The 22,866-nt window shown below is 44.5% G+C and overlaps 1 non-coding gene across 1 annotated transcript; it reads left to right on the top strand.

The window, feature by feature from the left end:
* The first annotated feature begins 16,676 nt into the window (after positions 1-16,676).
* Trnas-cga (transfer RNA serine (anticodon CGA)) lies at positions 16,677-16,751 on the top strand. The gene has a single exon. It is a non-coding gene; the product is annotated as a tRNA-Ser (tRNA).
* Positions 16,752-22,866: the final 6,115 nt, after the last annotated feature.

Raw genomic sequence — 22,866 nt, 5'->3', positions numbered from 1 at the left:
GAGCAGATTGCTAGGTTTCACCTGTTGATTTAGCGGACCAACAGTGGAAGAATGGGGTACCTGAGTGTTCGACAAACCAGAAGCATATGCGTGGAGCTCTGCTAACACGACAGTTTTAATCTCGGAACATGGAATTGTCCGCAAAGTATTCATCACAAAGTTGTAGAGCAAAAGGAAACACTTTATCTTCGAGAATGTTGAAATAAACGTCTTGTATCAGTGGGCCCAAATTACGGTACGAGAAGTATGCCAAAACATCATAGAACCATTCCGTTCGCTGAACTGTACCATCAATGTACTGGGAGCTTAACGTCCCATTAGGCCGTCGGTGTAAGTGATGTCTTGCATCACTTGAAAGCAGGCAACATCGCCACTTGCTGGACAACGGTACTCGCCTCCAGTCGTCTACTGCCCTGTTTCTATGTTGATTGGTGCTTTGGAGACGTGGTGCTTTATATGGCTCTGTGAGCAATGACCTTATACGAGGTACCCGCCTCCTGTTATCCATTACATGTGGTTCCCTTTGGCTGCGACAGGTACATCGGTCCTTGCGGACCCGTTGGTCTATCTCTGTTGACATACCAGCAAACCAGGTAACTTCTATCGCGGTGTGGCCATGAACACGTTCTATTACGATAGCTCCGTTCTTTGATTGTGTGACGTCTCCACGTCGACCATCCTATTACATTGATTCCAATACAACTGACTGGCACATTCACACCACATCATTGCCATGACTAACATCACCGGTACAGGGCCACATGACTGCCTGGTACTAGTTCTAAACGACTTACAGCTTTCCAATGCCACGGTGTGCTCCTTTGAGGGCTGAGTAATAATTTGCCCATTGAGCTTAAATTTAAATACTTTTTGATTTGTACAGTTCTATTTTAGGACTTTTCCAACAGTCTCATTATGAACTATTAAATCCAGTGGTTTTTCCAGTGATTGGTGTTGATCGTCTTTGTTTTCCTCGCAAATTGTATCACATCCAAGATTTTGGAAATATTGTCCTACATGTAGCAACTTTTGCGTTTAAAAGACTGACACCCACAATAAACAAACACGTAGATTCAGTGATTCAAAGTCAAGTTGTTAACTCTGTTATGCTAAGCAATATCGTCCACCCCCCTAGCGTAAAGTTGGAAGAAATGGCTAGTAAATAAATGATTCTGTATTTATCTGACGCTAACGTATTTAACGAAAACTTTTTAAGAGATTCTGGTCTTACAAATTATCTTGTCTGAATAACGGAAAAGCAAATATAGCAAATCAGCAACTATTAGAACGAATCCGGCAAGTCAAGCAAAAGCACCTGTGTTGAATGCAGTTTCCTTAACACTGCGTCGCACATGAATTAATGCAGAAGGCCCTGTTCTGCTAAAAAATTCAAAATATATTCGTACAAACGATTACTTTGTAGCTACTTCGTTTGACATTATTAATACTACTGTTACCATAGTTATCACTGTTTTCTGCCTTAGCAGTGAGAAAGAAGAAAAAGAAAATTCGGGTTTGACGATGTATGGATGATGACGCAATTACGGCCGGAAAGAAGCTCTGATTGGTCAGTCATACGGGAGGAAATCGATCATGGCCTTTCTACACAAATCATTAACGAATCTGCCTTAATCTGTTTAGGTAAAACCTAAATCTAGATAGCCGGAGCGAGATCAAAACCCTTGTCTTCCCGAATGTGTGTCCAGTGACTTAACCACTGCCATAGGTCTCTCGGACTAGCGCACAGAACTTATTTCCTTGCTGTTACGGGAATTGTAGGTGTGGTTAAAATTGGGAAAAGACCGCCCTTAAGAAAATGCACTTGATTGGGTCCTTACAGCAGAATGTTGATCCATCATGTGCAATTATGGAATTGCACGCGAATACAAATTTTTCTTACCCTGTACACTATCTAATGAAAAGTACCCGGACATTAATATAGGGCGTGTCTACCCTTCGACTTAATGACGGCTTTAACTCTGTTGTGGACACTTTCAGCGAGGAGACAGAATGTGACAATGGTTTTTTGCAATATGTCATTCTATTAACTGCATGCAAAGTATGTGATATTACTTGTTGTGTGTACAATTCCAATGTTACTTTCGAAACATTCAATCTAATTTATTTGTCATTTTGTTAATGATAGTAATTCTCTACTACACTAGTTAGGTAACCGTTAGTGTCAAATGCTAGTGTAGTCATTGTACATAATTCATGTGAAAAAATTAGAAACTAAGTGTAAATAACACAGCACTGCTCCATTCAGTATATACAGGGTGTTACAAAAAGGTACGGACAAACTTTCAGGAAACATTCCTCACACACAAAGAAAGAAAATATGTTATGTGGACATGTGTCTGGAAACGCTTACTTTCCATGTTAGAGCTCATTTTATTACTTCTCTTCAAATCATATTAATCATGGAATGGAAACACACAGCAACAGAACGTACCAGCGTGACTTCAAACACTTTGTTACAGGAAATGTTCAAAATGTCCTCCGTTAGCGAGGATACATGCATCCACCTTCCGTCGCATGGAATCCCTGACGCGCTGATGCAGCCCTGGAGAATGGCGTATTGTATCACAGCCGTGCACAATACGAGCACGAAGAGTCTCTACATTTGGTATCGGGGTTGCGTAGACAAGAGCTTTCAAATGTCCCCATAAATGAAAGTCAAGAGGGTTGTGGTCAGGAGAGCGTGGAGGCCATGGAATTGGTCCGCCTCTACCAATCCATCGGTCACCGAATCTGTTGAGAAGCGTACGAACACTTGGACTCAAATGTGCAGGAGCTCCATCGTGCATGAACCACATGTTGTGTCGTACTTGTAAAGGCACGTGTTCTAGCAGCACAGGTAGAGTATCCCGTATGAAATCATGATAACGTGCTCCATTGATCCTAAGTGGAAGAACATGGGGCCCAATCAAGACGTCACCAACAATGCCTCCCCAAACGTTCACAGAAAATCTGTGTTGATGACGTGATTGCACAACTGCGTGCGGATTATCGTCAGCCCACACATGTTGATTGTGAATATTTACAATTTGATCACGTAGGAATGAAGCCTCATCCGTAAAGAGAACATTTGTACTGAAATGAGGATTGACACATTGTTGGATGAACCATTCGCAGAAGTGTACCCGTGGAGGCCATTCAGCTGCTGGTAGTGCCTGCACACGCTGTACATGGTACGGAAACAACTGGTTCTTCCGTAGCACTCTCCATACAGTGACGTGGTCAACGTTACCTTGTACAGCAGTAACTTCTCTGACGCTGACATTAGGGTTATCGTCAACTGCACGTACAATTGCCTTGTCCATTGCAGGTGTCCTCGTCGTTCTAGGTCTTCCCCAGTCGCGAGTCATAGGCTTGAATGTTCCGTGCTCCCTGAGACGCCGATCAGTTGCTTCGAACGTCTTCCTGTCGGGACACCTTCGTTCTGGAAATCTGTCTCGATGCAAACGTACCGCGCCACGGCTATTGCCCCGTGCTAATCCATACATCAAATGGGCATCTGCCAACTCCGCATTTGTAAACATTGCACTGACTGCAAAACCACGTTCGTGATGAACACTAACCTGTTGATGCTACGTACTTATGTACTTGATGCCAGTACTGTAGAGCAATGAGTCGCATGTCAACACAAGCACCGAAGTCAACATTACCTTCCTTCAATTGGGCCAACTGGCGGTGAATCGAGGAAGTACAGTACATACTAACGAAACTAAAATGAACTCTAACATGGAAATTAAGCGTTTCCGGACACATGTCCACATAACATCTTTTCTTTATTTGTGTGTGAGGAATGTTTCCTGAAAGTTTGGCCTTACCTTTTTGTAACACCCTGTATATTAAACAATAAAATGACACAACAGCGTTTTTTAGTCATTCAGAGGCATGTATGAAGCTTTAAGGTCGGCAGTATTAAGTCGATAAGCACACCTGACTTCCAAAGTAATTCCGGAATGTATACGAGAGTTGTAACTTGAGTTGAGGTGTAATTTCCAATATAGACAAACTCATAAGTCGCCCACATGGTGAACGTTGCACACCATCAGTGACTCTAAAATTTGCATACAAATTGGAAAAAATGACTCCTTATTACAGAAAAAGTTAAGTGCACTAATTAATTAAGCGTAATTATTTAACTAAATACCTAAGAATTACAGTTACGAACATTTTAAACTGCAAAATATGTATTACCCAGAACTAGATAGCGAAAAACCTGAGAGGTGTCAAATGAATACAAAAATAATTTCTGGTTGCTGACTGTCTTCAAGTAACGCAGTTTGACTTACTGTAAGAATGGTCTTTTTTTAAACATTTTACTGGCTTAAGGAACTGCAGACTCATCATATGAGTGCATTATGCTCAGAACTGAATTTTAACGGGATTTTACAGTTTATCTGTTGGAGAATCCGTGCTCCTCCCAAACAACTACCAGAACTGTCATGTGTAAAGTGTCAGCTGCGTGCCAGTGGCACAAAAAGATACATCGCCCTCGTTCCGTACACCACAGGTGTACAAAATGTGCTTCTGCATCAGGTGATCAGCCTTTACTATCCACACTACTACCGCGACATACACAGAGCGACAGCTGAGAAGCGTGTCACAGGCAAAAGCTTTCTAAGCTTTGTGCTAAGCGATTTTAGTAAAAAATGAATGAAGTTTTAGAAACTATTTTGTAAGTTTATAAAGTATGTGCCGTGCCAGGTGGCAGGAGTGTGAGTCAGAAATCGCTCTTGTGGGGACACTGGGCTCTTGTTCTGAAAGAAAGTGTTTGAGGCGTTTTCCGGACATTATGATTTGCATTTTCCCTCAAGCATTTAGGGCAAATTCCATCACACGTCTCCAGAGTCAGGATCGATGCCGTTCCGAACGCTTAGTGGACTAAGCTACGTTTTTTTGTGCGCTGACTTGTATGTATGTATTTGTGTGTGTGTGTGGACGAGACGTGAAACTCCAACTACTTCCAAGCGTTACAGAACGAGGTGGCTCGCTGATTAAAACACTGGACCCTAATTGTGGAGAAATTGCAGTCACTTCCCTCCCCTTCTCGACGCATTAATTTTCTGTGGTTAACATAAAACTTTACTTTTGTGGGATTGAATGCAATTACTTCCCACATACTTCTCAAACTGAGTACATGAAATGGCCGTAAGGACCTTGTTTGCTTTCGAAGAGACACTGATCACCAGTACTCCTTCCTTTGACCAGTCGTCCTCTCTGAATCTTCAGAATGTGTTACTAACTAGTCCACAAAATGTAATTTATAGCGCACATTCGCCCTGTCATGGAGCAAGATTATAAAGCATCTAAGTTTCACATAGGAGGTGAGGAAAGATTCTACTATACGGTTAGAACATATGTAACTGTAAAGCACCTGACGATAGCAGCACGCTGCTGAAACATGTTGTGCTAAGAGATTTTAGTAAAAAATGAGTGAAGTTTTAGAAACTATTTTGTAAGTTTATAAAGTATGTGCCGTGCCAGGTGGCAGGAGTGCGAGTCAGAAATCGCGATACACATTGCATGCCGCGCGGACGATCAATACTAAGGCAGCTGAGGCTGCGCCTGCGCGTCTTTCGTCTTTCACTTCCTCTTCTGATACGCCACACGATTCATCTCTAGTGCCCGTTCAGAGACTGAAACGAAGAAGGTAAATACATTGACGTTGAGGCCAAGGAAGGTAGCAACACACCGGACAAATGTCACCGCGATAGCCATCACGCTAATACGAGGAGCGTTCAACAAGTCATTCAAGGATTTTTTTTTCTCATCCAGTTTAGGTTGAAAGAATGCGAAATTTTGTGTGGGACATCGAGTAATATTCTCGCTTCAGCCCTTATAGTTTCACAAAGTTCCGATACATGGCGGCGCTATACGTAGCATTCTAAACGTTGCCTGTAACGGAGGTGCGTTCCAAGCAGAGAGATGCCGTTGAGTTTCTTTTGGGGGAAAACCAATGCATCGCAGATATTCGTGGGCACTTGCAGAATGTCAGAGCTCGCAATGAACAAAAGCACGGTGAGTCGTTGAGTGAGGCGTCTGTCATGACTGCAAACCTTCCTCACCCACCCTAGAGCCCGGATCTCGCAGCCTCGGACTTCCATCTGTCTGCCCCAATGAAGGATGTACTCTGCGGAAAGCAATACGTGGATGATGGGGAGTTTATTGATTCAGAAAGACGTATGTGTCGGGGGAGACAATATCTAGTTAAAATACATAATACGTTATAAGGTTCGTAGTCATATACTGTAACGAAATTAGAATCTTAACTAATCTTAAAGTTAAGGAACAAGTTTTTACTTTTATTTTTAGCTGTTTATTTATTTATTGCAAACTAGACCTCCCGCTGGTTACTTTGTCCATTTCTCACTGCTTATGTGGTTAAGGAAGTTCTAATACAAATACATTGTGTAATTTTTCCCCATATCACTAATTACCTTTTTATTAGTTACCCAGCCAGCCGGTGTGGCCGTGCGGTTAAAGGCGCTTCAGTCTGGAACCGCGTGACCGCTGCGGTCGCAGGTTCGAATCCTGACTCGGGCATGGATGTGTGTGATGTCCTTAGGTTAGTTAGGCTTAATTAGTTCTAAGTTCTAGGCGACTGATGACCTCAGAAGTTAAGTCGCATAGTGCTCAGAGCCATTTGAACCATTTGAACCATTAGTTACCCTGATTGCTTTCAAAAATTACATCTCTCATTGAAAAACTACACCTCACACCGATCAGACTGACCCGTTTTTCCATTTCCTTCTGAGAGGATATTGAGACTAGACTCTATTGCCAGTGGCTGATTAGGGGAAAAGGACAGACACACAATTAAGGTACCTAAAATTTATTTTTAATGACTATAAAAATTTTTATTGTTCCTTCGGAATTCAACAACGCTTGCTGAATTTTCCATATTCCTTTTACCATATTACATTAACAATACATCTTGCTACCAGAAATTCGCCAGAATTAAATTTTAAAACTCAAGGAACTGGGCCTTCGGCTGCGAAAGTCCATATCGACCATGTTTCGCTGAATGGTTTGCACACTGATAATTGTTGGTGACCCATCATTGAAGTCTGCAACAATTTGCCAAAGGGTAGCGCTTCTGTCACGTTGAACGATTCTCTTTAGTCGTCGATGGTTCCATTCCTGCAGGATCTTTCTCCGGCTGCAGCGATGTCGGAGATTCGGTGTTTTAGAGGATTCCTGATATTCACGGTACACTCTGTAATATTTCTGGCTATTCCCAGGGCAGTGGAGATGTAAGAAGCATAGAGATGACGCAATGTGGGATGAGGTACCGGTGACAGATATCAGATTCGGTACAATTCCCGTGAGAAATACTGCCTGCATGATGCTGCTGCTCTGTGATTGGCTGCTGTGTTCGGCGGCAGGGCGCCAGAACGTTAAACTTTAGTTGCTATTATTAATGAAACCTGTCATCCAAATTACTTTATTTAAAAAAAAAAAAGATGTCTCAGCAGCCAGCTGTCAATCAGTCATTTCAAAATTATTAAAATCAAAGTATTACTAAAGCAAAAGACTGACGATATTACTGCCGATGACCTTTGGTGGCGTTCGGGTCACGCGTTACTGGATTGGCGGGCGAAGTGTCTCGGGCAGTCCGGATCTCCAGTTCTGACCGTTCCAGTAGACAGACATGTTGTCTGTTATAGCAGTATTTGTTTCATGCAATTTTGTTTACTACAGTTCCGACCGTCGCTAGGTACAGACATGTTGTCTGTAATAGTAGTATTTGATTTGTTGTTGTTGTGGTCTTCAGTCCTGAGACTGGTTTGATGCAGCTCTCCATGCTACTCTATCCTGTGCAAGCTTCTTCATCTCCCAGTACCTACTGCAACCTACATCCTTCTGAATCTGCTTAGTGTATTGATCTCTTGGTCTCCCTCTACGATTTTTACCCTCCACGCTGCCCTCCAATGCTAAACTTGTGATCCCTTGATGCCTCAAAACATGTCCTACCAACCGATCCCTTTTTCTAGTCAAGTTGTGCCACAAACTTCTCATCTCCCCAATCCTATTCAATACCTCATCATTAGTTACGTGATCTACCCACCTTATCTTCAGCATTCTTCTGTAGCACCACATTTCGAAAGCTTCTATTCTCTTCTTGTCCAAACTGGTTATCGTCCATGTTTCACTTCCATACATGGCTACACTCCATACAAATACTTTCAGAAATGACTTCCTGATTCTTAAATCTATACTCGATGTTAACAAATTTCTCTTCTTCAGAAACGATTTCCTTGCCATTGCCAGTCTACATTTTATATCCTCTCTACTTCGACCATCATCAGTTATTTTACTCCCTAAATAGCAAAACTCCTTTACTACTTTAAGTGTCTCATTTCCTAATCTAATCCCCTCAGCATCACCCGACTTAATTAGACTACATTCCATTATCCTCGCTTTGATTTTGTTGATGTTCATCTTATATCCTCCTTTCAAGACACTGTCCATTCCGTTCAACTGCTCTTCCAAGTCCTTTGCTGTCTCTGACAGAATTACAATGTCATCGGCGAACCTCAAAGTTTTTACTTCTTCTCCATGAATTTTAATACCTACTCCGAATTTTTCTTTTGTTTCCTTTACTGCTTGCTCAATATACAGATTGAATAACATCGGGGAGAGGCTACAACCCTGTCTCACTCCCTTCCGAACCGCTGCTTCCCTTTCATGCCCCTCGACCCTTATGACTGCCATCTGGTTTCTGTACAAATTGTAAATAGCCTTTCGCTCCCTGTATTTTATCGCTGCCACCTTCAGAATTTGAAAGAGAGTATTCCAGTTAACGTTGTCAAAAGCTTTCTCTAAGTCTACAAATGTTAGAAACGTAGGTTTGCCTTTTCTTAATCTTTCTTCTAAGATAAGTCGTAAGGTTAGTATTGCCTCACGTGTTCCAACATTTCTACGGAATCCAAACTGATCTTCCCCGAGGTCCGCTTCTACCAGTTTTTCCATTCGTCTGTAAAGAATTCGCGTTAGTATTTTGCAGCTGTGACTTATTAAACTGATAGTTCGGTAATTTTCACATCTGTCAACACCTGCTTTCTTTGGGATTGGAATTATTATATTCTTCTTGAAGTCTGTGGGTATTTCGCCTGTCTCATACATCTTGCTCACCAGATGGTAGAGTTTTGTCATGACTGGCTCTCCCAAGGCCATCAGTAGTTCTAATGGAATGTTGTCTACTCCAGGGGCCTTGTTTCGACTCAGGTCTTTCAGTGCTCTGTCAAACTCTTCACGCAGTATCTTATCTCCCATTTCATCTTCATCTACATCCTCTTCCATTTCCATAATACTGTCCTCAAGTACATCGCCCTTGTATAAACCCTCTATATACTCCTTCCACCTTTCTGCCTTCCCTTCTTTGTTTAGAATTGGGTTGCCATCTGAGCTCTTGATATTCATACAAGTGGTTCTCTTCTCTCCAAAGGTCTCTTTAATTTTCCTGTAGGCAGTATCTATCTTACCCCTAGTGAGACATGCCTCTACATCCTTACATTTGTCCTCTAGCCATCCCTGCTTAGCCATTTTGCACTTTCTGTCGATCTCATTTTTGAGACGTTTGTATTCCCTTTTGCCTGCTTCATTTACTGCATTTTTATATTTTCTCCTTTCATCAATTAAATTCAATATTTCTTCTGTTACCCAAGGATTTCTATTAGCCCTCGTCTTTTTACCTACTTGATCCTCTGCTGCCTTCACTACTTCATCCGTCAGAACTACCCATTCTTCTTCTACTGTATTTCTTTCCCCCATTCCTGTCAATTGTTCCCTTATGCTCTCCCTGAAACTGTCTACAACCTCTGGTTCTTTCAGTTTATCCAGGTCCCATCTCCTTATATTCCCACCTTTTTGCAGTTTCTTCAGTTTCAATCTGCAGTTCATAACCAATAGATTGTGGTCAGAGTCCACATCTGCCCCTGGAAATGTCTTACAATTTAAAACCTGGTTCCTAAATCTCTGTCTTACCATTATATAATCTATCTGATACCTATTAGAATCTCCAGGATTCTTCCAGGTATACAACCTTCTTTTATGATTCTTGAACCAAGTGTTAGCTATGATTAAGTTATGCTCTGTGCAAAATTCTACAAGGCGGCTTCCTCTTTCATTTCTTCCCCCCAATCCATATTCACCTACTATGTTTCCTTCTCTCACTTTTCCTACTGACGAATTCCAGTCACCCATGACTATTAAATTTTCGCCTCCCTTCACTACCTGAATAATTTCTTTCATCTCGTCATACATTTCATCAATTTCTTCATCATCTGCAGAGCTAGTTGGCATATAAACTTGTACTACTGTAAAAGGCGTGGGCTTTGTGTCTATCTTGGCCACAATAATGCGTTCACTATGCCGTTTGTAGTAGCTAACCCGCACTCCTACTTTTTTATTCATTATTAAACCTACTCCTGCATTACCCCTATTTGATTTTGTATTTATAACCCTGTAATCACCTGACCAAAAGTCTTGTTCCTCCTGCCACCGAACTTCACTAGCTCCCACTATATCTAACTTTAACCTATCCATTTCCCTTTTTAAATTTTCTAACCTACCTGCCCTATTAAGGGATCTGACATTCCACGCTCCGATCCGTAGAACGCCAGTTTTCTTTCTCCTGATAACGACGTACTCCTGAGTAGTCCCCGCCCGGAGATCCGAATGGGGGACTATTTTACCTCCGGAATATTTTACCCAAGAGGACGCCATCATCATTTAATCATACAGTAAAGCTGCATGTCCTCGGGAAAAATTACGGCTGTAGTTTCCCCTTGCTTTCAGCCGTTCGCAGTACCAGCACAGCAAGGCCGTTTTGGTTAATGTTACAAGGCCAGATCAGTCAATCATCCAGACTGTTGCCCCTGCAACTACTGAAAAGGCTGCTGCCCCTCTTCGGGAATCACATGTTTGTCTGGCCTCTCAACAGATACCCCTCCGTTGTGGTTGCACCTATGGTACGGCTATCTGTATCGCTGAGGCACGCAAGCCTCCCCACCAACGGCAAGGTCCATGGTTCATGGGGGAAGAGTATTTGATTTATGTAATTTTATTGTCCAGTTCTGACGGTTTCAGTAGACAGACATGTTGTCTGTGGCAGGATGTATTTCATGTAATTTTAGCCAGATATTATGACTGTGGAAATATATGTTCAATACGTTGTAAATTATATTAAGTGTAAAATGTCTGACAAAACTGAAAAAAGATATCCTCTTAGAAGTAGGGAAAGGGATCAAGTAGATATTGATGGCAATGATCCTTCAGATCAGCCACAAAACTTGAAAATAGATAACATCGTTGATGATCTAGCAGATAATTTGCAAAGTTTAGATAATGAAACTGAAAATGTTTCGGAAAATGCTGATTCTGTGTTAAATGATCGTACTGAAAATGTAGACACTGTCGCTCCTGACCAAAACGACGTATGTAGGTTTGGATGATGACGTCAGACACACTGAATCTGACGTCAACATTGCAAATGAGCCAACAGTGGAGTCACACAGATTAAGTGATGGCACTGCTTCAGCTGAAACATTGCCAACAGTAGATAATGGGGAGATAGAAATCAGCAAGGAGAAAAATACGTTATCTATGTTATTATTACTTTTAAAAGAAACTAACGAAAACATAGATAAAATAGATAACGGGCAAAATGACACTACAGAAGAGATAAAAGCCGAGTTAAGAGAAACAAAAGGTGATGTCAGGAAAGCATATGCAGTAATGACTCAAATCCATAGCAATTTTAAGGCCTTAGAACAAAAGGTATCAAAACTTGAAGCTAAAACTGAGGCTTGTTCCAGAAAAATAGATCGAGAAACAAAAGAATGGGGTAAGAAATTAGAATTATGTAAGCTTGAGATAAATCAGAAGTTTGATTGTAGAATTAAAAAGCTGAATGATGATATGGGGGCTCAGGTTTGTGTAATATCAACAATAAGTAGTAATGTTAGCCAAGTAATAAACGAGCAAAGCAAGGCTGCTAAAGAATGTAATGATAAACATGAACAGCAGTTACGTGAGTTAGAAAACATCAACAATGAGCAGCAGGTACTTAGTCGTAAGGTTTTACAAATAGGTGCTCATTGTAGAGGTACCACAGATGCGATTCAAGATAAATTGAAGGAATTTGAGCAAGCAATTAACCAATTTCCTGACAAAAGTAAGAATAGAGTGTGTGTACATGCTAGTGATGTAACAAATCCCACTATTGTTTACCATCCTTTCTCTAGTAGAGGTAACATACATCCAGCTGATTTTATTAAACAGTTCGAGGGTACACTTCCTGAAAATGTAACAGAACAACAAAAAATAAAAGCTGTGGCAAGTAGATTTCAGGGAGACGTAATATCATGGGGAACCGGGGTCAGTAACACATACAAGGAATTTGTACAAGCATTTTTAAATCAATACTGGTCTACTAGCACACAAAATAGCGTCAGGAGTCAAATTTTTGAGGGTAGGAGATTCGCTAGTAGTGGTTGTAACAGTTACAAAGAGTTTTCTCAACACTATTGGGAAAATAATCAACACTTAACTGAACCTTTAAGAGAATCATACCTCATAGAAATAATCATACTTAAATTTCCAGTTTCTGTACAAGAGAAGTTAATCAATGTAAACAAAAGCGATGTCAATAACCTACTGCACGTCCTCGAGCAGTTAGATGCGTTGTCAGGCAACAAGCAAGTGCAGGAAGGCTGGAGACGGAACAGGTGGCGTGCAGACCGCCAAAATGACCGTGAGTCAAGTTGAAGCAGAGGCACAAACAGAAGCGACGAGCGTCGGGACCGGGAGGGAAATAGGCCACCTCGTTACAGTCACAGTCCTTCAAGAAGAGGGAGAGGTGCTTATCAAATTGTCGAATTAGCATTGATCAAGGCAAGAAACAGGTCTTCTAAGATAAATTCAGAAATTAAGAAGTTTCATGAATTGTATGAAGGCCATACAATATAATTAGGATACCACACCCCAATGCTGTGGAAGTAGCTAACATAAATATGGGAGTAAGCAAAGGACTCTACAATATCGTAGACATCAAAAACTACTACGAATATTAGTAACCCTCAGGGGGTAATAGCGTTCTTTGCATTGCTAGGTAGATGACGACTACCAGGTACCCGAGTTAACTGACAGCATTACTTCATTTTCTTACACGCTGTTCGTTCTTCCTCTTCTTTCATTCTGAGTTACATTCTGTCTTCTTTACATTCCTGTCTATCCACGGCTATGACAATTTTTTACCCGATTTGTGACAACAAACATAATTAGTGATAGCATTGTAACTTAGCAGTATAAACATCTGCATTGCACGGGTGAAAAACATGAACTGATGGAAAATATGTGAACAGCGAGTTTTATAACACCAAAGTATAGCATCACAGGTACACAAGCTACAGAACACAGTATTACGTTGCCTTAAGAAACATCAGTTTAAGCTTTTAATGACATTACATCTATCACAAAGTATACAGTGGAACGATTTAATTTTGAATTTCAAGAACTAGTAAGTACTACACATCACACATTATGTTTGAAAAATTAGGAAAAAGTAGCAGATAAGTGAAATATGGGCTCTTATTACAGTCCTAAGCTAGCAGTTGTTGAAGAAGAGGACGACGCTAAACCAGGTAAGTGAACATGACGAAAGAATGAGATTTGGTGGCAGAAAATGATGTCAGAAGATTATTAGTGCAAAAGTTGTGTCACGTTTTACGGAAATAAATATATTATATTCTTAAGTATCAATTGCCAGCGACGCAATTTCCGCTGAGGCAAGAGAGTATGTACACTCCTGGAAATTGAAATAAGAACACCGTGAATTCATTGTCCCAGGAAGGGGAAACTTTATTGACACATTCCTGGGGTCAGATACATCACATGATCACACTGACAGAACCACAGGCACACAGACACAGGCAACAGAGCAGGCACAATGTCGGCACTAGTACAGTGTATATCCACCTTTCGCAGCAATGCAGGCTGCTATTCTCCCATGGAGACGATCGTAGAGATGCTGGATGTAGTCCTGTGGAACGGCTTGCCATGCCATTTCCACCTGGCGCCTCAGTTGGACCAGCGTTCGTGCTGGACGTGTAGACCGCGTGAGACGACGCTTCATCCAGTCCCAAACATGCTCAATGGGGGACAGATCCGGAGATCTTGCTAGCCAGGGTAGTTGACTTACACCTTCTAGAGCACGTTGGGTGGCACGGGATACATGCGGACGTGCATTGTCCTGTTGGAACAGCAAGTTCCCTTGCCGGTCTAGGAATGGTAGAACGATGGGTTCGATGACGGTTTGGATGTACCGTGCACTATTCAGTGTCCCCTCGACGATCACCAGTGGTGTACGGCCAGTGTAGGAGATCGCTCCCCACACCATGATGCCGGTTGTTGGCCCTGTGTGCCTCGGTCGTATGCAGTCCTGATTGTGGCGCTCACCTGCACGGCGCCAAACACGCATACGACCATCATTGGCACCAAGGCAGAAGCGACTCTCATCGCTGAAGACGACACGTCTCCATTCGTCCCTCCATTCACGCCTGTCGCGACACCACTGGAGGCGGGCTGCACGATGTTGGGGCGTGAGCGGAAGACGGCCTAACGGTGTGCGGGACCGTAGCCCAGCTTCATGGAGACGGTTGCGAATGGTCCTCGCCGATACCCCAGGAGCAACAGTGTCCCTAATTTGCTGGGAAGTGGCGGTGCGGTCCCCTACGGCACTGCGTAGGATCCTACGGTCTTGGCGTGCACCCGTGCGTTGCTGCGGTCCGGTCCCAGGTCGACGGGCACGTGCACCTTCCGCCGACCACTGGCGACAACATCGATGTACTGTGGAGACCTCACGCCCCACGTGTTGAGCAATTCGGCGGTACGTCCACCCGGCCTCCCGCATGCCCACTATACGCCCTCGCTCAAAGTCCGTCAACTGCACATACGGTTCACGTCCACGCTGTCGCGGCATGCTACCAGTGTTAAAGACTGCGATGGAGCTCCGTATGCCACGGCAAACTGGCTGACACTGACGGCGGCGGTGCACAAATGCTGCGCAGCTAGCGCCATTCGACGGCCAACACCGCGGTTCCTGGTGTGTCCGCTGTGCCGTGCGTGTGATCATTGCTTGTACAGCCCTCTCGCAGTGTCCGGAGCAAGTATGGTGGGTCTGACACACCGGTGTCAATGTGTTCTTTTTTCCATTTCCAGGAGTGTATTTATAGGCAAGGGATGGTCTTGCCAAAGAGGTTTATGTTGTGGAGAAATATTATTAGGCGACAGGTAAGTCGGCCAATTGTAAATGAAGAAGCGAGGAGATGAGAATTATTCGGCGACGTGTAAGTCTGCCCATTATTTATGAAGTATGAGGAAGTGTAGGTACAAGGCAACGTGTGAGTCGGCCCATTATTAAGGAGGTATTTATTGGCGAAGTGGTTCCGCCAACTGGTTATGAATTACGAGAGAATAGACGTATTGTTATTGACGTGAGCAAGACACAACACCAGCACTAATATCTCAAGGGACACAGACACAATGCAATTACGATTTAAAGATAAGGCCACATTATATAAGATATGGAGAATAGCTCACTCGTTTATAATAAGAAGTATTAAAACTACAATGCGAGCAATGAATAGTTCAGACAACCCCTGCACGAAGTCACCTTAATACTTACATACGACTTTTGACACAGGAATGATTACGGAAGTGTACACATATGAACACATTAATACAGTTCCACTGGTTATAGAAATAGTAACAACGTTTAAACGAGAAGAGAAAGGTATGGTAACTTTTACTGTTGAGTGACGCAACGTTTCTAACAGCCAAAAATTTTCATTAAGAGATTTATTCTGAAGTGTTCTCTCAATATCTGTGAATCGCAACTGTGTGCCTATTAATGATTAAGAAAACTTTTTACGTAATATCTAAAATGATACTGTATTGAAAAATGTAGAAATAACGTAGGAGAATGAGTTGGAGGTGCAGTCATATAAGTCTGCGTAATGAAACAGTTATACGGCGCAGAGATGTCTGTCAGAGTTAAAGCGTACGGCAACAGCTGGCGTCTGTATGAATGAGTCACAGCGCTAGTACTGGACGTCACATGTTGTGAATGGACATCGACCCATCATATGCTGAAGGCAACGCCCTAGCCATATGATAGCAGTCAATGTTTATAAACAGTGGCACTGCATTCAAACAAAAAAATGGTTCAAATGGCTCTGAGCACTATGGGACTCAACTGCTGAGGTCATTAGTCCCCTAGAACTTAGAACTAGTTAAACCTAACTAACCGAAGGACATCACAAATATCCATGCCCGAGGCAGGATTCGAACCTGCGACCGTAGCGGCCTTGAGGTTCCAGACTGCAGCGCCTTTAACCGCACGGCCACTTCGGCCGGCGCATTCTAACAGAATGATGTTTACTTTTTAGGTCTATTCATGTACATATTCATTGTATTGTGTAACCAAAAGTTTATTTCAGGGATTAGTTAAGTTTTATTAGAAATCTAATATAAGGCATTTTCTATTGTTACATGAAATGTACCTGTCCTGTATGCTGGAGTTGGAGAGCTTCTGTAAAGTTTGGAAGGTAGGAGACGAGGTACTGGCAGAAGTAAAGCTGTGAGTACCGGGCCTGAGTCGTGCCTCGGTAGCTCAGTTGGTAGAGCACTTGCCCGCGAAAGGCAAAGGTCCCGAGTTCGAGTCTCGGTCGGGCACACAGTTTTAATCTGCCAGGAAGTTGCATATCAGCGCACACTCCGCTGCAGAGTGAAAATCTCATTCTGGAAACATCCCCCAGGCTGTGGCTAAGCCATGTCTCCGCAATATCCTTTCTTTCAGGAGAGTTAGTTCTGCAAGGTTCGCAGGAGAGCTTCTGTAAGGTTTGGAAGGTAGGAGACGAGGTACTGGCAGAAGTAAAGCTGTGAGTACCGGGCCTGAGTCGTGCTTCGGTAGCTCAGTTGATCAGTCAGCTTTCGGCTGCGGTGGGGCGAGGACGTCCGCTGCGCCCCGCCGTGCGCGACGGTGAGCGCTTGCTTGTGTTTACCTTCTCGCGGCGCGAGTTGTATTTGTTCCAAGTTCAGTGCGACTATGGCACACACATGGCGCCACGATACGATCAAAATTACTTTCCAACCAATCACGCGCGTCCTCGAGCCTATGAAGTAGAACAGTTCATACGCGACGATCTACGTTTAGATCCGGCGACTGTCGTCGGAATACATTTTTCTATAACGGCGAGCGTGGTTTATGTTAAAATGACCAGTGCAGAGGTCTGCGCGACAGTGGTTTCTAAATACTCGAACTCTCTCCGATTCAAACATTCTGACGGGCATATCGGTGCAGTGACGGTGGATCATGCAGGCATGGGCCTAAGGACTGTAAGGGTTTTTGAGCTCCCCTTTGAGGTCCCAGAGGAAGTTGTCAAGGACGCCTTCCGACCATATGGCAATGTTATCAGCCACGTTGCAGAAAAATGGCAAACTTTCTCGACGTATAAGGTCTACAATGGTGTGCGCCAAATTAAACTTGAGCTCAAGAAACATGTGCCGTCCTATTTGAACATCGGTGGCTGTCGTGCAATCATCATGTACGACGGTCAACCGCGTACCTGTTCCGGATGTGGGCAGGAAGGCCATATTCGATCGAGCTGCTTACAACGTAGAATTACGCAGATACCAGTGGGAGACTCCGTTTCCCCGACGGGGACGACAATCCTGCCCCTCACCTACGCTCAGACGACGATGGGCACCATAGTTGAGGATGAAACGGGCGATCAGACACATCCATCGACGCCAGAAGTACCAAGGGAGGAAGAGGAAGGACCCTCGGTGCCAACCCATATGTCGCCCCCTCCACAGCAACAACAGCAGCAACAGTCCCACGGACTCCAGACGCAACATAACATTCAGAACGCGATGGACGTGGACGCGAACATTGTCCCGACCGCGGCTTTCCTCGCGGAAGGTGATACGACGCTGGATTGCCTCCCACATTCGGATACGGATGTCCACGTTCGAAAGCAACGTTCGCCTCGACGACGCAAGCGACTTCGGCGGATCCCTTCTGACGATTGCCTCCTACACACGGCCGGTCAAGAAGGTGACATCTCATCAGACAGCATGGATGCTACGCCTGCTGAGGATCTAAGTGGTGTAGACGGTTCACTTGCCCATACTACGAGTGCCAAGTTACTTCTTGCATCACAAACGTGGCAGGTCGCGTCGATGGATGGCGCTCCGTCTACCTCTACCAGAGACGACGTACGTGAGAGAGATTTAGGTGCCAATCAGCTACACAGCATCGTGTTGCACCCACTGTGGTCGGACGATGTTGAGGAACTTCCTGAAGAGGGCACAGGTGACAGGGGAGGGGGCGGCATTGGGGATGCCACTCATAGCGTGAAAGGCTCATAATTTGTAACGGGTTTGGTGGGTCCGGCATCTCTTGCGGTTAGCTTTGATTGCCATGGCGTCTACCCTAGGTGAAGAGGCTAGGCAGCACACCTTTCGCCTTGCCACAATCAATATCAACGCGATAAGGGCACCACACACACTAACAATGCTACAACGCATGCTTGATGCGGCGGACATCGACGTGGCCCTCTTACAGGAAGTATGTGTCGCTAGTTTCCCTGACTTCTACGGATATAACGCCCACATCTCCCACGCCTCTTCTACCGATTGTGGTGTGGCTGTTCTGCTACGGGACGGTTTGGTAGCTACGGACGTACTGTACTTACCGAGTGGAAGAGCCATGGCAGTAACTGTCAACGGTGTACGACTCATCAATGTATATGCCCCTTCAGGATCAGGGAGACGGAGAGATCGGGCCCGCTTTTTTTCGGAAGATATTACGCGTCTATTCATGGGCTGCATAGACGATATGGTGATCGGAGGAGATTTTAACTGTACATTATCTCCATCTGATCAGCAGCCACATCACGTCCCGTGTGCGGAATTGGAAATGCTAGTGCGTGACCTCCACCTGATTGACACGTGGCGCCACATCCATGGCCCAGCTCCTGGTTACACCCATTATACAAGCCATTCATCAAGTCGGTTGGACAGGATTTACGTCACAAGCACCCTTTCGACGGCGACGAGAGGAGCAGAGCTCTGGCCCACTGCATTCACCGACCACACAGCCTATATTTGTACCATTGCCCTCCAACCTGCACGTGTGTGGCGCAGTAGGCCTCCCTGGAAACTGAACGTCGCCCATCTGGACGAGCCGGCATGTAAAGGTGCTGTCGAAGAGTCGTGGAACGCGTCCTTACTGCGTCGTGGTCGTTACCGATCGACCCTCAGTTGGTGGATTGAATGTGCGAAGCCTGCTCTTAGGCGCACCTTCATGGCTTACGGCCGGGAAGCAGCGGCATGGAGGAGGAGCACGGAAAACTTTTATTACACCGTCCTACGGGAATGTCTTGCTATGGAGCCCTCACCTGACAGGCAGATCACAGTCAATTGCGCGAAAGCGCAGATCGTCTCCTTAGCACGCCATCATTTACAAGGCGCTGTTATACGGTCGCGTGCTCCAGACATGATACAATCAGAAAGGCCATCTATGCACCACGTGCTCATGGAACGCAGGAGGCGCCGTAGGGCACTGGTAACCGACATGATAACCGACGACGGTCGACACGTGGTAGAACAAGCAGATATAGCAGAAGCCTTCTATGGGCATTACGCTCAACTTTATTCAACAGTGCTCCCTGATATGGCGACGGTAGACACCGTTTCAGCACATGTCCACGGTACAGTTCCACCAGACATGGTACCGACTTTACTGGGAGAAGTGACAGAAGAGGAAGTGCTCGACGCCATTGGTAAAGGTGCTCCCCATAAATCACCAGGAATCGATGGGTTACCATTAGAGTTCTATCGAGCCTTTAAACAATTGTTGCTACCGTGTTTGATTGAAATTTGCCAGGAATTGATGTCCCCGGGTATAACATTGCCTGCACCATTCTTGGAAGGTCTGATTGTCCCCATCCATAAGCCGAAGGGACGGAATCATGTCCGCGACTATCGTCCCTTAACGTTATTGAACAGCGACTTCAAGATCTTTTCGAGGCTGCTATCAGAACGTATTCGCGGCACACTATGGCACGTCTTGTCCGACGATCAGACGTCCTTGGGGGGACCCAACAACATCAGAACAGCGTTATGTCGTTACAGAGATCTCATCTCCCTTGCACAGGTGAGACGTTTGCCGGCAGCCCTCGCGTCTATCGACTTTAGCCAGGCTTTTGACCGTGTGGGCCACACTTTCCTCACGGCCGTTCTACGGCGCATGGAATACCCCGACCCCTTTATCACAGTGTTGACACGCCTACTACATGGTGCAACTTCTCGAGTTCTCGTTAATGGAAGACTGACGGCACCCGTGCCGATCCGCCGATCAGTACGACAGGGATGTCCATTATCAACATTGTTATTTGCATTGGCCTTAGAACCTTTGTTGTGTGGTCTCCGAGACAGGCTCACTGGGATACACTTCGGCGGCTCCATTTATCGTTGCACCGCATATGCGGATGATTTGATGATCGTCATACGTGGAGCTGACGACATGGCCGCGGCTTTGGACTGGATTGCAACCTACGGTACAGCTTCTGGTAGCCAAATCAACGTTGACAAGTCCGTCGCCTTGAGCATCGGGATTGGGCTACCGCAGGAACGCATTGCCCCCTTACGCTTCAGTGGAACTGTACGCTGCTTGGGCTTAGATTTCATGAACGACATGCGACGCGCGACGACGCTCAATTATCGACGCCTTCTTAACCAAATTAGGGCCGGAATTGCAAATCAGCGCTTGCGATCCCTCAACATCGTTCAGCGGGCGTATTATGCCAATGTATACCTTGCGTCCCGCATACCGCATGTCGCCCAAACGCTACCCATTCCGAAGCCCTTGGCTCGTAGCATTATGGCAGCGCTGGGATACTTCGTCACCGCTGGTATGTTACTGAAGATCAGATACGTATCTCTTACCCTCCCCAAGGAAAAAGGTGGTCTCGGCCTAGTTAACGTCGATGATAGGGCCATTGCCCTCTATGTTAGCTCCCATTTATGTCTGCTGCGCCGTTGTCCTACGAGCCTCACGAGTCTGCTTCTGACGGCGCTACGACCTGCTTCACTAAGAGCGCCGGTGCCACTACAGGACATCCCAGCGCCCCTCTTTTACATAGGACGTTTCTATTTAGAATAAAGTTATTGCAGTGTCGCGCTCACGACACTACAAATGGCCACAACTCGACGCCTATATCATGACATGCTGCAACGCCGCCCCCTAAATGTGGTCGAACTAAAATATCATGACGTACGGTGGCGCGTGGTGTGGAAGACTGTACTCGATGCCATGCTTGATTCCGATGTTGTTTCTCAATGGTACGTAGTCGTTAATGGGAAGCTCATGACGCAAGAACGTCTCTACAATATTCACATGGCAGAATCTCCCAATTGTGTGGGTTGTAATACGGTAGATTCTGGCGAGCACCGCCTCAGCTGTGGAGAGGCGGAACCGGTTTGGCACCTAGTGCGGCAGATGCTGGCTTATCTCTTGCGAGTTAGGGCGGAGCATATATCTGCACGCACGTTATTGTTTCCGGATGAGACATTTTACCCCAAAACTCGAACCAACTCTGTCACCTGGATACGTGGACATGCAGTCCATTACCTCTGTCGTGACGGACACAAGAATTTCCTTGACTTCTGGCTCTATTTGCAAGAAAGACATCATGCTATTTCTGGGCATACCAGATATCGACAGTGCTTCGCAAACTACCTATGGAGTGCCTTTCACAGCCCGCCGTGTACCTGGAATGTTCCAGGCAGTGGCAGATGAGGTCAGAACGAACTGCAAACGAGCATATAATGAACAATCTTTATCAGTGGGCGCAGTCGCTGGAAAGCCTCACTACGACGTGGTAGCTTTCTTTTCATGTTATTTATGTTTCATATCTTCGATGGCGTCTTCATTCTGTTTTAGTTTTCCAGGTTTGATTAACTATGACTGTTCGCACATTGATATCTATATAAATAAAAAAAAAGATTAAAAAAAAGTGGGCAGGAGACCTGCGTTCGAATCCAAATAAATGCACAAGAACAAAATGAACAACAAATAATATATAATAAAGTATTATACCCTTTTCTTTCTCCTTTTATTTTATTTTTTCATACAAAGTTCAGAGGCATATTTAATTTTCGTTAGTTGGTGGAACCTGAAGTGGTGGCGAACGGCCGCCCTAGTTAGCTTTAGGATGAAAGTGGCGGTGGGACTAGCTTTGTTTTTGTTTTTAGGCTAGATAGGTTTTTGGGGGTAGTATGGGTGATAGGGGCCAACGCCTGAAGTGGAAGAGGTAATTTTCTTTCTTTATTAAAAAAAGGGGTAGCGTAAAACAAAAAAAATAAAAAAGTAAAAAAAGGCGTTGCGCTAGAAAGCGAAAGGTAAAGAGTTCAAACCTTGTGCGATGCTAAATATTTTCTTTATTAAAAAAAAAAAGGTCGCCGGATCGAATCTCGCGCCATGCAACCCTTTTTTTTTCTTTTTAGTATTTGTTTTTTGTAATTCAAATGTATATATATACATATATATATAATTCCCAGCAATCAGTTAAAAAAAAGAGAAAAAGGAAAAAAAAAGTTGGTAGAGCACTTGCCCGCGAAAGGCAAAGGTCCCGAGTTCGAGTCTCGGTCGGGCACACAGTTTTAATCTGCCAGGAAGTTTCATATCAGCGCACACTCCGCTGCAGAGTGAAAATCTCATTCTGGAGCTATAAGCTGATTTTTTCTTGTCTTTGAGATAACTATATGATTTACTTTAAAAATTCG

Source organism: Schistocerca nitens, chromosome 3 (genome assembly GCF_023898315.1).
Source record: "Schistocerca nitens isolate TAMUIC-IGC-003100 chromosome 3, iqSchNite1.1, whole genome shotgun sequence".
Lineage (NCBI taxonomy): Eukaryota > Metazoa > Arthropoda > Insecta > Orthoptera > Acrididae > Schistocerca > Schistocerca nitens.
The sequence above is the reverse complement of the archived record's forward strand: the minus strand, read 5'-3'. Positions and strand labels throughout refer to the sequence as shown.